The sequence below is a fragment of the Schistocerca serialis genome, chromosome 6 (genome assembly GCF_023864345.2).
Source record: "Schistocerca serialis cubense isolate TAMUIC-IGC-003099 chromosome 6, iqSchSeri2.2, whole genome shotgun sequence".
Classification (NCBI taxonomy): Eukaryota; Metazoa; Arthropoda; class Insecta; order Orthoptera; family Acrididae; genus Schistocerca; species Schistocerca serialis.
The window spans coordinates 434428528-434443011 of record NC_064643.1 but is presented as its reverse complement, the minus strand read 5'-3'; positions in this window follow the sequence as shown (position 1 = coordinate 434443011).

Sequence of the window (14484 nt, the reverse complement as noted above, 5' to 3'; positions counted from 1 at the left end):
ACTGTTTGCGCGGAGAGGTCGCGGAAATATTGAAAATCTCGCGCGACGAGAATGTGCTGTAGATTAGATACTTTTTGTAGGCCAGTTTGAGGTAGTTTTCCAACTTGATGGACCACAAGCGTCCTGTATCAAAATGTTCGTCTCAGCTTCCTTTATATGTCTGTGGTACGTTGTAAACAATAACAATGAATAATACAGAAAATATATATAGAAATGTGCATTTAAAGTGTTCTATTTCGAAAAAGTCCGCCCGCGGTGGCTGAATGGTTAGCGTGACGGGTTCTCAGTCCTCTGGACCCGGGTTTGGTTCCCGGCTGGGTTGGGCAATTTTCTCCGCCCAGGGACTGGGCGGTGTGCTGCCCCATCATCGTCCTATCATCCTCATAGACTGCAGGTCGCCGAAGTGGCGTCAGATTGAAACACCGGTACCCGGCCAACGGCCTGCCCGACGGGGGCCCTAGACATACGATTAAATTAAATAAATAAATAAGTTTCGAATAACATTCGGAATAGGGTATACGTCCACATCAAGGTTTTTGTTCAGAATCTGTAATGCTATCACTCGTCAAAACACGTACCTTTCCTCCTGATTCACCCTGTATACACTGAATAGTAACTGAATGCTTCCTATTTGTCGCATTTACACAAAAAAGGTTAAAAAACAGAGTTTCGGCTTGAACCAAGCTCGTTTTCATGAAGCAGAGTTCCTGTTTTTTTATCTACAGGATGAATCGTAATTAATTATGTAAACGCATACAGTTGAAAGTATACGATAACAGAAGCAAGAAGTCTCAATAAACATGGGCTCCTAAAACGCTTACTTTAAAAAGTATGAGCACTATGAAACATTTCTTCTAGTGAAAAGGTGCTAGCAGCTCCTATGGTATGCATGTTAGTGTCCGTGTTTATTGAAACTTTTTTGTTCCCAGTATCATGTACTTTAGCTGTATGCGTTGAAAGGGTCCTGTAGCCACCTTTCATTAGTCCGGTAGCCCATTTTCATTCCCATTTCTCTTTCTTTTCCTTGTTTCTCTATTCTCTTTACTCTCATAGTAGTGTGATTGAATGAATGTGGTTGTGTGTCACGTTGCTAGACGGTGGAGTAGTCTGCTGCAGAAAGTCTGCGATAGTCGTACAGATTCAGCAGCAGTTGCACAGAATAGCCAACTCTCGTAGTGGTCAAGTAGGCAAAGAGGTTTCCGCTACTTGTGAGAAATCCACCTGCGTTAGGTTGGTGGCGGAAATGGCATCTTTGGGTTTTCCGGGCCATGCGGAGCGTGGAAGAGGCTGGAGAAGCGGGAGGCAGTCTGCCGCCTGTACGGGAAGCGTCCACAGCTGTGCTCAAGTCGAAGAAGGGTGAGTTAGACCGACCGCGTGGCGCGTTGTTACTTGGAGAGGGGAGAGCTGTTACCTTTTGGTCTCGCTTTTCAAATCTGGAAGATTGCTTTGCCTTGTCGCAGCAAGGAATGCAAAACTTTGGCAGATTTTTCTTTTAGCAAATTTCTGTAGCAGACTTGGATCCGCCGGAAGAGCGCCACACAAAGGTGTCGATAAGAAGTGAGCACTCGCTTCTGTATGAATGTCAGTTTCCCTTCAGCTGTGCTTGTATAAGCTTGCACCTTTCTAAATATTTAGAGCCTTGCCTTCTCGTAAATTTTCCTTACTTTCCGTGTCTTTCGTCCGTGGGGAGCCAACCACGTGGTAGAACATTATAGTTGTTGGGCTACCGGCATCACTAACTGTCCGATCGCATGTTTGTTTTAGAAAATGTTAACATGGTTGTATGATGTGATATTGTTGGAATTTGGCACTATACCTAGAAATTGTGCCTCCACAAACCACGTGTTATCAGGAATCGTGTACATGCCTCACATCCTTAGTTTAGGAATAAATGATTTTATCTACAATTTTCTCTTGTGTTCCGAGATTACGTTTTTGCGCCTAAGCCACTCACCTCGTAGCTTTCCCATTAGCACATCAAATGCGTTTCTTTAAGCACAGGTCAAGTGATTAGTCTCCTCTTGTATTTTATAACAAATGCTTTAGATTAAGTCATATTTTCAGGTGTGTTGCTGGGAGCTGATCTTATGCAGTGTTCATGCATTTTCTATTTTATTTTAAATGTTTGATTGTCGTGAACAGCGCACTATTAATTACAGCGTATCCGCTGTGAGCGACCTCACAACGTATGCATTTTTGTGAGTTTTTGGTCTGTGATCAAATTAATTTATTTTCCGACTCGACCAAATCTTTGATTAGTTGTATGGTTTGAGTCGGTGGCGACCCTATTCTTCTCACGTTTATTTCATAAGCAATAAGAATTTCCATTCCCAATAATAAGGAATAACCCGTAGTAACAGGTTAGTTACAGCGTTTACGCCATTAATTAGGATACACCCTGTATATTATGCTACAGACATTCATTGACTTGTAGTTATTAATTAGACTACAGGCAGTCATTTGGATGCTGGACTAGTATACTTTTTTGTTCCCAGTATCATGTACTTTAACTGTATGCGTTTACGCCATTAATTAGGATGCACCCTGTATATTATGATACAGACATTCATTGGCTTGTAGTTATTAATTAGACTACAGGCAGTCATTTGGATGCTGGACTAAGTATACGGCAGTTATTGTGATACGACTCTTTCTATTTATTTAATAATCGTCTCATTTTCATTCGGTCTGATTGGTACATCTTTGCACTGAAGACAAATTTAGAGTCTTAGTAGATGCTGACTGAGCAGAACGAGGTTCGGTGGATGAGATTTCACACACAATGAACATTTTGTAAACTCATAGGCAAACTCGGTGAACGTGTCGTCGCGTTTTGTGTGACAAAGGTAAATTTGAAACATGTCATCGGGAAGAGTGGAGGTTTATTGTACTTGTGCAAGACTTGGACATACTAAACATAACACAACGCAGAAACACAGAGATAACGATTCTGAATTAATCCTTTATAAAAAAAATTTACATTTTAATACGAGATCTGTTAATGAAGCTGTAAAAGTAAAAACAATTAGATGCAGACTAGTGTATCAATGGTGTCTGAGGCTGCCGAAATCTTGGCAAAGTCAAAGGAATCTTGCATTGTTTATGTAAGTTGCTCCGTCTTAAAGCTTTAGGAAAAATTGGTAATGCGCTTATTTTACTGAGTTCAATAAACATCCTCATCCGCCTTAGTTACCATTCATGAACACCGGTAAATGGCATCCAGTGATGAAATGTATGTTGCCACAAGGAAAGAAAAACGCCCCCCCCCCCCCCCCCCGCACACAACATGTACATGACAACTAGGGAACCATACTGATATGTGGCGCATTGTTCAATTACCGGAACTCCAGAGCTCTTCGGTGTCAGGTAACCGAGTCTACTTCCGCAGGAGTAATGTCCAGCACTATATCAGTGGAATGGTCGACCTGAATGAGCGGGGCGATTTGGGAAAACTGAATTCTTCTCAACATGATGCAGTAAACTCCATGTTAACTTACCCTAGGTCCGGTGAACTGTGACGGAAACCGAAGAGAATAAAATCGTGGTGCTATAGAAGCATGCTTAAAATTAGGCAGACTAATAAGAAATTGGAGATTCTCCGCAGAATCGACGTGGATACAAGTATGTGGAAAACATGGTCGAGAATAGGATGATAGAACATCTATTTAGACATCAGGAAATAGCTTTCATGTTACAAGAGAAAGTTGTAGGGGTAAAAACTGAAGGGGAAGGCGAGAGAGGAATATACCCGAAAAGTAACTGAGGACGATGGCTGTAAACAAAGAGTTTGTCACAAGAGAGAAACTCGTGGCGAGCTGCAGCAAACAAGTCAGATAACTGGTAACTCAGAAAAAAGTCCAGTTTTAGACTATGGACTTTCAAAAACGTAGAGATCGTGGGGCTTTATAGGAACTGGAGAAATTCGAAAGACTATTTCAGCATTGGCGAACGACTAAAAGAGATATTTCACCTCTTATTGGAGATCCACTGAGATCCGTCACAAAGTGCACTAAGTCACAGAGAGTCCTGCAAACAGCAAGAGGACTCGAAGTATGGATCCAAAATGTCCATAAGCATCTTCGAGAAAGTGCCCACTGTTGATGGAGGCGTATCGATGGTGTAGTTTTTTCTCCGACTCATCTGACAATGAACGAAATTAAATGTCAAGAGAATGCGAGATGTTATACAGTCTGGAATTTGTGCGCGAGATATCTCAAAATAACGTGGCAGATTGATGCTGTGGGCGAGACTCAATAAAACAAACATTCATGTTACTCTAAAGAGGCCCTTATCAGAATGGAAGTTCAGGAACGAGCTCGTCAGACCCCTTATTGTGCTACATGCTTATCATACACAACAGCGCCCATCACCTCACTAGTAAAAATAGACATTACTGCTAGCATCCCGTTAGCAATACGATTCCTATACGTTATCTTTTAAGGATGGTATTCAACTACCTTAAAATGGTGACATGATTGGGATATAAGTTTTCTAGGACTGAGGATACTCTCACAAAGCAATAGGTAACTTTGCAGCTCCGCTACCTCAATTATTCATGACTGTTGCTGGACGAAGAATATCAGTGTGAAGGTTTCTCTTCAAGATTGTTCGTTAGGACACCTGTCTTCAATCTGCACAACCAGTCTCTATTTTGCGTGATGTATAACACTTTTCTTTGTCACAGGACCATTTTGCACTCTAATTAAAATACTGCGCAGTGTTTGCTTCGTGGCATGAGTGAACTTATACGAGTATGCATAAAATGCGTTTCGTATTGCTAGGCTCCCCCAGCATGGCTTGATCGTTTTGGGAGTGCACTTGTTAAGCCAACGTTGGATATATTCCTCCTAACCAACCTTCCGTATGCAGTGACATTTCTGTTTATGTGCTGGTATGCTCCCACCAATTTGTTGTTGCTAAAAACTTACAGACGTATACGATGACGGTACTAAGGCAGAAGGCGAAACGCTTTGGTAACTGCGAGATATCCTAAAAATCCTTTAAAAAATTAACAAATAAACGGTTACTGAAAATCTCTTAAGGTAGATTAATTTAATAACATTGTAGGAATATTTGAAAATGGTGTTCGACAAAACTATGAAACTTCCACGGCATCTTCGTTAAATGGTGAGACAGAGCGCGCTTAGATTGGGTTGGGTAGCAATAAGCTCTCACATCAAGTCAGGTAACCAGAAGCTATTCGACTGCTGTCACAGGCTATCAGCAGTCATGCCAAGTGCATTTAATTACTTCTACACCATTTGTAAAATTATTAAATATGGTGACTTAGTTTTCAGAAAATAGCGTCTCCATCTCCCGTCTAATGTATTAGAACGCTCTGATAAAAGCAATGATCAATAATTCGTTAAAAACCTAGTTGGTGCCCAAATATAACAAATCATATGTATTATCGAGCATTAAGGTGTACACATTCAAGCGATTTGCCACGTTTTCAGGAATAACAGAAGATGTGTACTTATAAACACACGTTTGAAAATTTTCATTTCTCTGTAATATTCTTTGTAGATTATTCGCATTCACAACGTGATTATCTTGGCAGCAGGTCGGAACGAACTTTTTTCCTGCTAAATACTGTTCACATCTACCGAAATATGTAACAATACTCGTCTTTCCTTCAATATAGTCTCATTAAAAAATTTAATACTTTTAACATCAGCGTAAAGCTATTTTTGTAGGAAACTGAAGGCTTTACCACTACGTCCATGATCAGATTTGAGATAAAATCTCATGTATTACTTCACCAGTTGCTGTAGATGCAAACAACCGCTGACGCATATACGTTAACAACACATGTATGGAACTTCTTAGCCTGAGTCGTAATATTACCATTTGAAATAAGAAACACGAAAATGAAAAGAAATATCACTATGTCGATGGACTCTAACGTACATTTGATCTCAAGATATCCTAGGAAAAATCTGGATACCGAAAAGAGACTTTCGACAAGGTGAGCAAAATATAAATAATTTTCTATATTATTGTTATTGGTATTATTACAATTTTATACGTCAACATGTTAAACTATGTGCCTTTAGTTGCAGAATACCCTTTCTGTAACTGCATTTTAGACATCTCGGAAAAGTAAGTATAGCGATATAGCGCCTGGTTGGTATTGCAACAACACATGCTGCAAGAAAGGTGGGAATCAGATAAACGTGATAATGCTGATAGCGAAGAAGAGATTTCCCTGGCTAAATATACAAAGGCCCTCCATTTCATTTTCATTACACTCATAATCATGAGTGTGCAAATGGATAGCTCATGTTACCAGATGAATTTGTGTCAGAGCACCAAAGAAAAGTTCTTTAATTGTCCCTCTATGGATTATGAGAGATAAGAAACGATATCTCTATACATGGGAAGTGAGTAAATAACGAAAACAAAAAGGAGTAACGTGAACCCATTTATAAAAATTGGTTCAAATGGCTCTGAGCACTATGGGACTCAACTTCTGAGGTCATCAGTCCCCTAGAGCTTAGAACTACCTAAACCTAACTAACCTAAGGACATCACACACATCCATGCCCGAGGCAGGATTCGAACCTGCGACCGTAGGGACCCATTTGTACCAAAACCGTAAAGAATGAAGAAGTCTGGAGAAGGATTGATGATGATGATGTTGATGATGATCATAATGTAACTATAATGATCTTTCCAAAAGCTATTCAGTGTCATTAAGTAGTTGAGTTTTCTGCGCTATTACTTCGCTGTATGGTTAGACAAATATCTTCAAGAGCATTAGTCACAATGCGGAATACTAGTCCCTTTCAGTACTGTAATGTTGCGAACGCTCAAATCCAACAGATATATGTTTATATCTTGTAGATATCTTAATAGATGGTGCAGAAAAATGTGTTATACCCTGTGTAAAATTCGAAACCACTCATTTTTCGCAATTAATTTTTACGTCCAATCGTATGTGTCATCGAATACGTTAAAATGTGTATAATCAGTTTCTTTCCATTGAGTACATTACCATTATTTTGCTAAGAGGTTAATGTCTGTCTAATAAGAGAAGTACTTTAACTGCTCTTTCTGGTAGTACAGCATCTGGTGAAAATAATGCGTAATACTTTATATAGGTTATGGCCTTTTACTTACAAATTCTCGGAAACGGGTTTAGCCACGTAGATCCTAGCACTAGTAAGTATTACAAAACCATTACTACGATCTGACGGCACGAACACGTTCTGATCAGCGGCATTAAGTCTCCGTGAGGTCAGATCGCTTGGTTGGCGACCGTAACGCTTGACCGCTCTCCGCTGTGCGGTCGGCCGTTTCAGATGAGTAATGCCTGCTGATAGCACGCTTCAGTGGACAGCCGTAAAATGCGATTCGCTTTAATTGAAGACGGGTATTCTGCCCCGCATCCAGGTGACTAGGACGCCCTGCAGTTCACTGCACGGCCACTCCATTTAACGGAAAAACCACTGTATGTTTTTTGCAGGTGTCTATAAAGCCAGCTTCTAAGCGCAGTATACCTAATGGTGCAATTCCGGAAGTCCAATCGAATTGACGTTTCCATTTTATGCACAATATTTGCAGTGAGTGTACTGATACGTGTTCTCGCTGCCTGGACTACAGCCACACCAATCACGCCGAAGAAACCTGATACATTATAATGTAACTTCTTGGACGTTATGAAGGGACTTATCGATATGCGCTGCTGCTGCCACTCACGGGTAAGCAAACCTGCAACCTAGCGACGCCAGAAAAACGAGGCGACAGAACCATAAAAAGATGATGAAGAGCAATAAACGGCATGAGCGCGAGCCGCGCACGGCTCAGGGTGTGCATACAGGACTTTGCACTGACAGTCGACCTTGTTTTCCGGATCCTTCCGATTTCTGTCAGGCGGTGTAAATACTTCACAATTGATACCATTGCTGGTTTCGACTTCTTAGCAAGTCATCATCAGTTGATGTGTTTAAAAAGTAAGAAAAGGGTTGCAGTAAAATACTAAGAAAGTAAATTATAAAATCAAACTACACGCACTTGAATACATTGCACAGTAAGGTTACTGTTTCCTTATGTGCTATGCGTTTGATCATTCTGTGACGCTTCTTACAAGTTGAGACTTCAGAAAGTAAGTTAGACATGTCTTCCCACGATAAACACCATTGCGCAACAACAGTGACGCATTATCAGAATACAGCACGTGATCCGAGTTCCCTGCAAACCCAGTATTGTGCGACTGAAGTGGCGTGGCAACTGGAAACTTAGTGGTGCAAAGTTGAAGTTCGCGGGTTAGTACGGGCGAAATTTCTAAATTACATGCACATTCACAATTGAATTCTGGCGGTATATGGGTCAAATCCAACGTCGCGTCCAACCGTGGCGAAATGGTGCCAGAAATTTGGCTGTGATCGCACAGATGCATAACGGGAAGTCGAGATCATACACCATGTGATTTCCATCTTGCAGCATGTGATTTCTATCTTTTCGGGAAACTGAAAAGATATCTGAAGGATAGAGACTTTCCAATGATGGGCTCGTTCACACAGTTGTTCTCGAATGGCTCCGTGACCGTGCAGTAGATTTGTACTGTCTGGACATTAAACGATATTATATCGTAGGAAGTTTGGGCATTTGGCTTATGTTAATAAAGTAGAGTAAAAATCTTACTCCTTATGAACAAAGACTTCCACGGATCACAAATGTAAGACGGAAACCAGATTTCCTAGTGCTGGAGTAACCACGTGTCCATTATGTGTAAGAACCGCTAGCCAGCCTGACAAAAGAACTCCTCGACGACGAATAAAAACATGTACCGCCCAGTCGGCGACGATAGAACTCGATTGTGAGCGAGTTCGCGGCTCATTGCTTCATATGTACGACGTTCACAGATGGTTTAGTAGCGCTACAGCAGGCTGTAAAATGCGCTCTGTCTTAACTGCACGCGGGAGTACCGGCAGCGGCTCTTTACAGCAGCGGGATGGCGCCCTCCAGTGCCGGGGTCGCGCCGGGGCCTGAACCCGCGCCTGTCGGGCGGCCGTAATGCCGGCTCTAAGTATAGCCCGCCTACTTTATGGCCCCGCGCTCACAACTGTGGGCGAGTGGGGGTGGAGCAGGCGGAGGAGCGGCGCGACCAGCCGTTGCCATTGAGCTGCGGCTCCCGTGCGACGCCAAGTGTGAGAGAAGAAACTTCTTTTAGGAAACTAAGAGAATCGGGAGCAGCAGTTAAAGGAGAAAACCTCTCAGTTTGGTAGTGAGCCGGTCCGTGATCGACTGTCAAAGATCTCACACCGAGCTAGAGGAGAGTTAAGCCGTCGGCACACGAACCGTGCATCCGACCGTTGAGCGTTGAGCGTGCCGAGTTTCTGACGTCAAAGCGTGGAATAGCACTTTCGGGAGTCTTACCGAACGTGCAGAGTAATATCTAGCATGTCAGATATACTGAACGTGCGTCTGAGCGTTGACCAATGAGATGGCACAACGACACCTACATCACATGCACGCCATCTCCCTTCAGCACAAAGTTGTGAGGCGCCATATTGGCTTTCATTTCAAGCCTACACGTATATATGCCGTTTCTGAGCACCAGCAAATAGAGAATCACTGGAAAACCCGTTGTTAACTGTGTGACCCGTTGCAATAAAATAATGAGAAACATCATATTCGTGGCAAAAGAATAATTGTAACTTGCGTATTATGAGAGTATGCTATTTTAAGGCAGCAATACACTGAGGATGCACCCAAAACGCATTGTTCTTGGTACAACTTGTTATAATTAAATTTCAGTTAGTAACATAGTTACCATTAAAGCTTTCAGCAAGTCCTACCACTGGTAAGATCCTAGGAATGGCAGTTAACGTTAAGTTGTTGGTTTAGCGTGGTGAGTAGCGTGAGTATTAAGTGAAATTTTTATGTTTGGGCGGTGGTTCGCGACTCGCCAGTACGTAAATTCTTTTTTCCTAACATTTGTGTTTTTATTAGGTTCTGGTACTTTATTGTTAGTTTAATATAAGTATATACTATAATTTTTGATGTTATTTAAATAGAAGTTCACCTTTCTTTGGGTGTTCGATTGGCTTGATGTACAGGACACCTTGCACTACTTGTGTAAAGCTATTTTGCTCCTACGCTTCGTAATTCACGTGTTGCAAAGATTCTGCTACTGGGTAGGAACAGTGATCAAGTAACACTGACCTTAGAGTTTTACTAAAATGTGAGAATGATGAAATAATGTTTATCTTATGTGAAGAAGTATTGCAAATTTATATCGCACTGTTTGTAATGGAACTTTTATAAGCCTGTGTCCTTATTGATTGGACATGGTACTTTCCTTTTCGTGGACAATAGCGGAAATGTGCGTTTTAATAGAGCTAACGTGGGAATTTTACGCGCGCCTGTTTAGTAAACAGTGTGTTTTACGAACTAGAAACTTCCCGCAAATGCCGCCGGAGTGCGTTGCGATCGGGTATAGTACGTTGGGGCCCACGTACCGTATGCACAAGTCTAATCGTTTCTGAGGTTCAGCAGCACGTTGAACTTAGCACGCTCAACGTTGACGTTCGACAGCACGGTCCGTGTGCCGACGGCTTTACCCTTCCGCCTCGCTGAGATGCGATAGAGTTGCAACTCTGCGAAATTTAGGATTACGCACTGCCCGGCTGTCTCTAGCTCCTGTCTGCGAGCAATATTCTGCACGACGCAGGACGAGTAGCGTCTGCACCGCCGAGTCTGTCCTTCTGAGTTGAGAGAATACCGTGCGGGAGTTGTGCGGCGGCGCTCTGGCAGTTGGATGCGCGGTGTCGTTCCTTGACCACTTAGTGCCCCTTGCACGGAGCAACCGATGTAGCCACAGTGGACGGTTGCCACATACGGCCTATTAATGGAAGTGATTAGTAATCTGCTGTGGATGCTTCTCGAGTTGTTTTTGCTGATGGAGAACAAAGCACCACTTCAGTTATGGTGAGCGTTACGTTAGCATGCAATTGGTTTTTCACTGAAATTAGGACAGGAGGCTCATTTGCGCACTGAACCTTCGGGTGTGTGTCTGGGCTTTGGAGTGCCTGTATTTGCCTGGCCCTAAGGCTTTTCGTGTTGGTAAGAAATTGTTTTTTTTAAAAATAAGGGTTAAATTGTTTAAAATTCATTACGCGTTTGTTGAGACAATACCCTTTAAACGTTCTTATTGTACTGGTCCACGTATTTTAGTGCCGTTAAACTTTCTGTAGTTCATTTTGAATCTAAACGGTTATGGTGCTTGAAGCAAATTACAAAAGATTACAGCTAGCTTGTAATGCCTTGTCAGCTGATTGTACGGAGGCGAAACTGAGATTACATTAATTGCAATAGTTAAAACCGTCTATTAAATATTTTCGTTTGGCACTCCTGGGCATAATCTCTTCAGTTAACACTAAGTGTTGTTACTGGTTTTTTCAGCTCACTTAATTTAACTTGATTTCCGCCCCAAGATTGGCTGCATAAGTGTCAAGCAAATTTCCTTACAATTATGTTGAATGCTTATCTGCTAGTGTACGATTTGCAGTTATTTTGATACATGTATGTTTTAGACTTTCCCTTTACCCGAAATTTGTCTATGTATACTTTGAAGGCAGCTTTCAGCAAGGCCGTAGGGGCTATTTGTTTGGAGCCTATCCAATTCGTTGCGTGCCAGCGTCATTGTCATTCAAAAATTTCGTAAACTACTCAGACTGTTTTCTGTTGGTAATTTATTGTTGAATAAATGTGTATAATTATATGTATTTCCCTGGGTTTGTGTCCACGGTCCTTCAAAGACAGAATTGAGCGTGTGTAGGTTTTTTCTCCAGTAGTACGACCAGGACTGCACAGGTAGAAATGTGATTTTTAGGAAAATGTACCTATTTTTCGACATAGTTTGCTTGTCAGTCAATGCACCTTGTCTTACGTCCTCCAGAGAGTAGTTCTGAAGTGTGACTCTCGGAGATCTGCAGAACTGCAAGATGCTGTAACGTCTTCACTGATCGCACATTTTTCAGCCACAAATTTCTTTATATGTGGAGACAAGTGTAATATATCTGAATTACAAAAACTGATACCTCAGATACCCCACGTTTTTTTTATCAAAGTACCTAGATGAGTAGCTCCATTATTCTGATGAAAAATTACAATATTAAACTAATCGACACCGTATACACTGGTCATCTTTAGTTGTCTGGCGGAGCTAGTGTTTTGCCTCTGTGTGTGTATTTTATATCTCAGCATACGCCTCACGTCTGAGGTTTTAAATTTACTTGCACAGCGCTCTTTCGTTGCATGAAAATGACAGAGTGTAAGAGTGCCCAGCAGTGGAAATATCGGTGACTGTCAAAGACGTTTCATTAGTTGTTTAAATTTTTCACACCGCGGAAGAAACTCAAGTTTCACCTGATACCATGACATGAAACCGCACTTTTCCCTGCTTTCTAGAGATATCTCGATACGAAGTGGTATATATATGAGTGGTGTCTTTTCTGTAGGACTTGTCTGACTGAACATACACCACTCATATATTTAATTCTATGGGCTCGACGGCTGTCCGATGAAAAGTTTCAGTGCGGGTGTACAACCGATGTCTAAACACCTATGGGAATCAGAAATCTGCGAGTGCGGGAGGCGCGGCGGTGCGGCGAGCGGGAAGTTGGAACTTTGGGTCTCAGGAAAGCGTATCCGGACGGCCGAGGCGATTAAGTGAATCGCTCCAAAGAAGCGGAGCATCTGGGTTCGAGTCCCGGAGGACCACAACTCTACAACTCTGGCCGTTGCTTTGCCGCAACGCCCTGTGCTACTGGAAATTATTATTTCCTTCCTAAACCTTTCCTATACCGTTTCCTTTCCATTCATTCCAACCCCATTATTCACAGATACAGAGCGTGATCGAATGTTTCCCTGATGATCACGGTCTCCGTATATCTTAGTCATTGATAATACATTGGTAGGGGTTACTGAGAGACCAATACCTTTGTTGGACTGTGGCAGACAGTTGAAGCATCACTGACCACCGTCATCCAAGCTCAGTACGGCTCGATATCCACCCGTATTGGATACATTGTTGCTGCCAGACGTGGCTGCTCTAAGTACTGAATTCGCACTTCATTTTCCCCCGATCTACATGCGTTCATAATTGGGTGGGGAGGGAGGGAGGGGGGTTGCCAGCAGGACGCAGCAAGGGACATTTACCCTTTCCTGAAACCTGAGTACAGCCTTTTAAATCATTAGGCAAATCTCCTCCATTTCTATCAATGATTGTCAGCGAACTTACAGACTGCAGACTCGAAAACTGCCGGACGTCACGGGATATATTGTTACCATAGAAATCCCTTATACGTCTTCGACTTTCTGACTGTCACACTGTTCATCGAAAATTATGCCGATTGCTTGATGCGGTGGAGACTTCCTCGCTATTCCGCAGTAAAGAATGATGTGAACTTTCCAGAACTGTGCCGAAAAAGTGTCCTCCATCTTTTTTCTGCCGCTTCCTCTTATAGTCCATAACGAGATTTCGAAAGGGGCCCATCGAACACCCTGGTTCACAGATTCCGACGATAATCCTTAGCACAACATAAATTTCACAGCAGTGTAGGTGCCCGTCATATTCCCATCGACGTCCTCTGCGTTTTCTGTGCAATGCTTATCTTTGGACGAAGAAGATCCCTTACGGTTTGTTGACCATACATTCAGTTTTTCACGGAAGATTTATTGTGGTGTACTTTAAAGAATACTGTCCTGTAGAGTCGTACATCTGTACTTGATGTATGGAGGCAAATGCGTCAACTGAAAAAAGAAACTACCATTTTCTGTCCTAGAAGAGAAAAGAGAGTGTGAATATTCAAAATCGGAAAGATGTCCTCTCTATGAATTGGGACTTTCACAATCTCTATGGGATGTAACACGGCGCCACATGCAGTCTCAGAGCCACAAATTCTGCAGTCCCGTTGGCATGGATACAGAATAAGAAGAGAAAAATACTGGCTTGGTTTAGTCCTAGGGAGCTGAAATTCCATTCTACACAGCAAACTTAAAGGTTTCCCGCATTGACTTGGTCGCATACTGGCGGCGAGTTACTCTTTACCCAACCGTTTTAATTAACAATATTCATTTTTTGTGAATATTGTCTCGGCATATTTCATAACTCGTTGGATATCCTGGATTTAATCATAAGAGTATAAAATTTCACGTTGTTGAATCAGAAACGTGGCATATATATTCATATCAATAACATAAATTTTGTGGACTGACAAGACAGCCAATCCACTAGGAGATAGCCGAAAGGCACGCGTTTAAGCTCACGCAGGCTGGCGTGAGGTCTGGAACTGTTAAAGTAATTATACTAGCAAAAAAGGTACGTAGCTTCTGGAATACTTAACTTTAATCCATAATTGGTGAACATCGATCTGACGGTACATGCATCACAAGATAAATAGCAAATGATAATGGCGGCTTGCTAGGTCGTAGCAAATGACGTAGCTGAAGGCTATGCTAACTATCGTCTCGGCA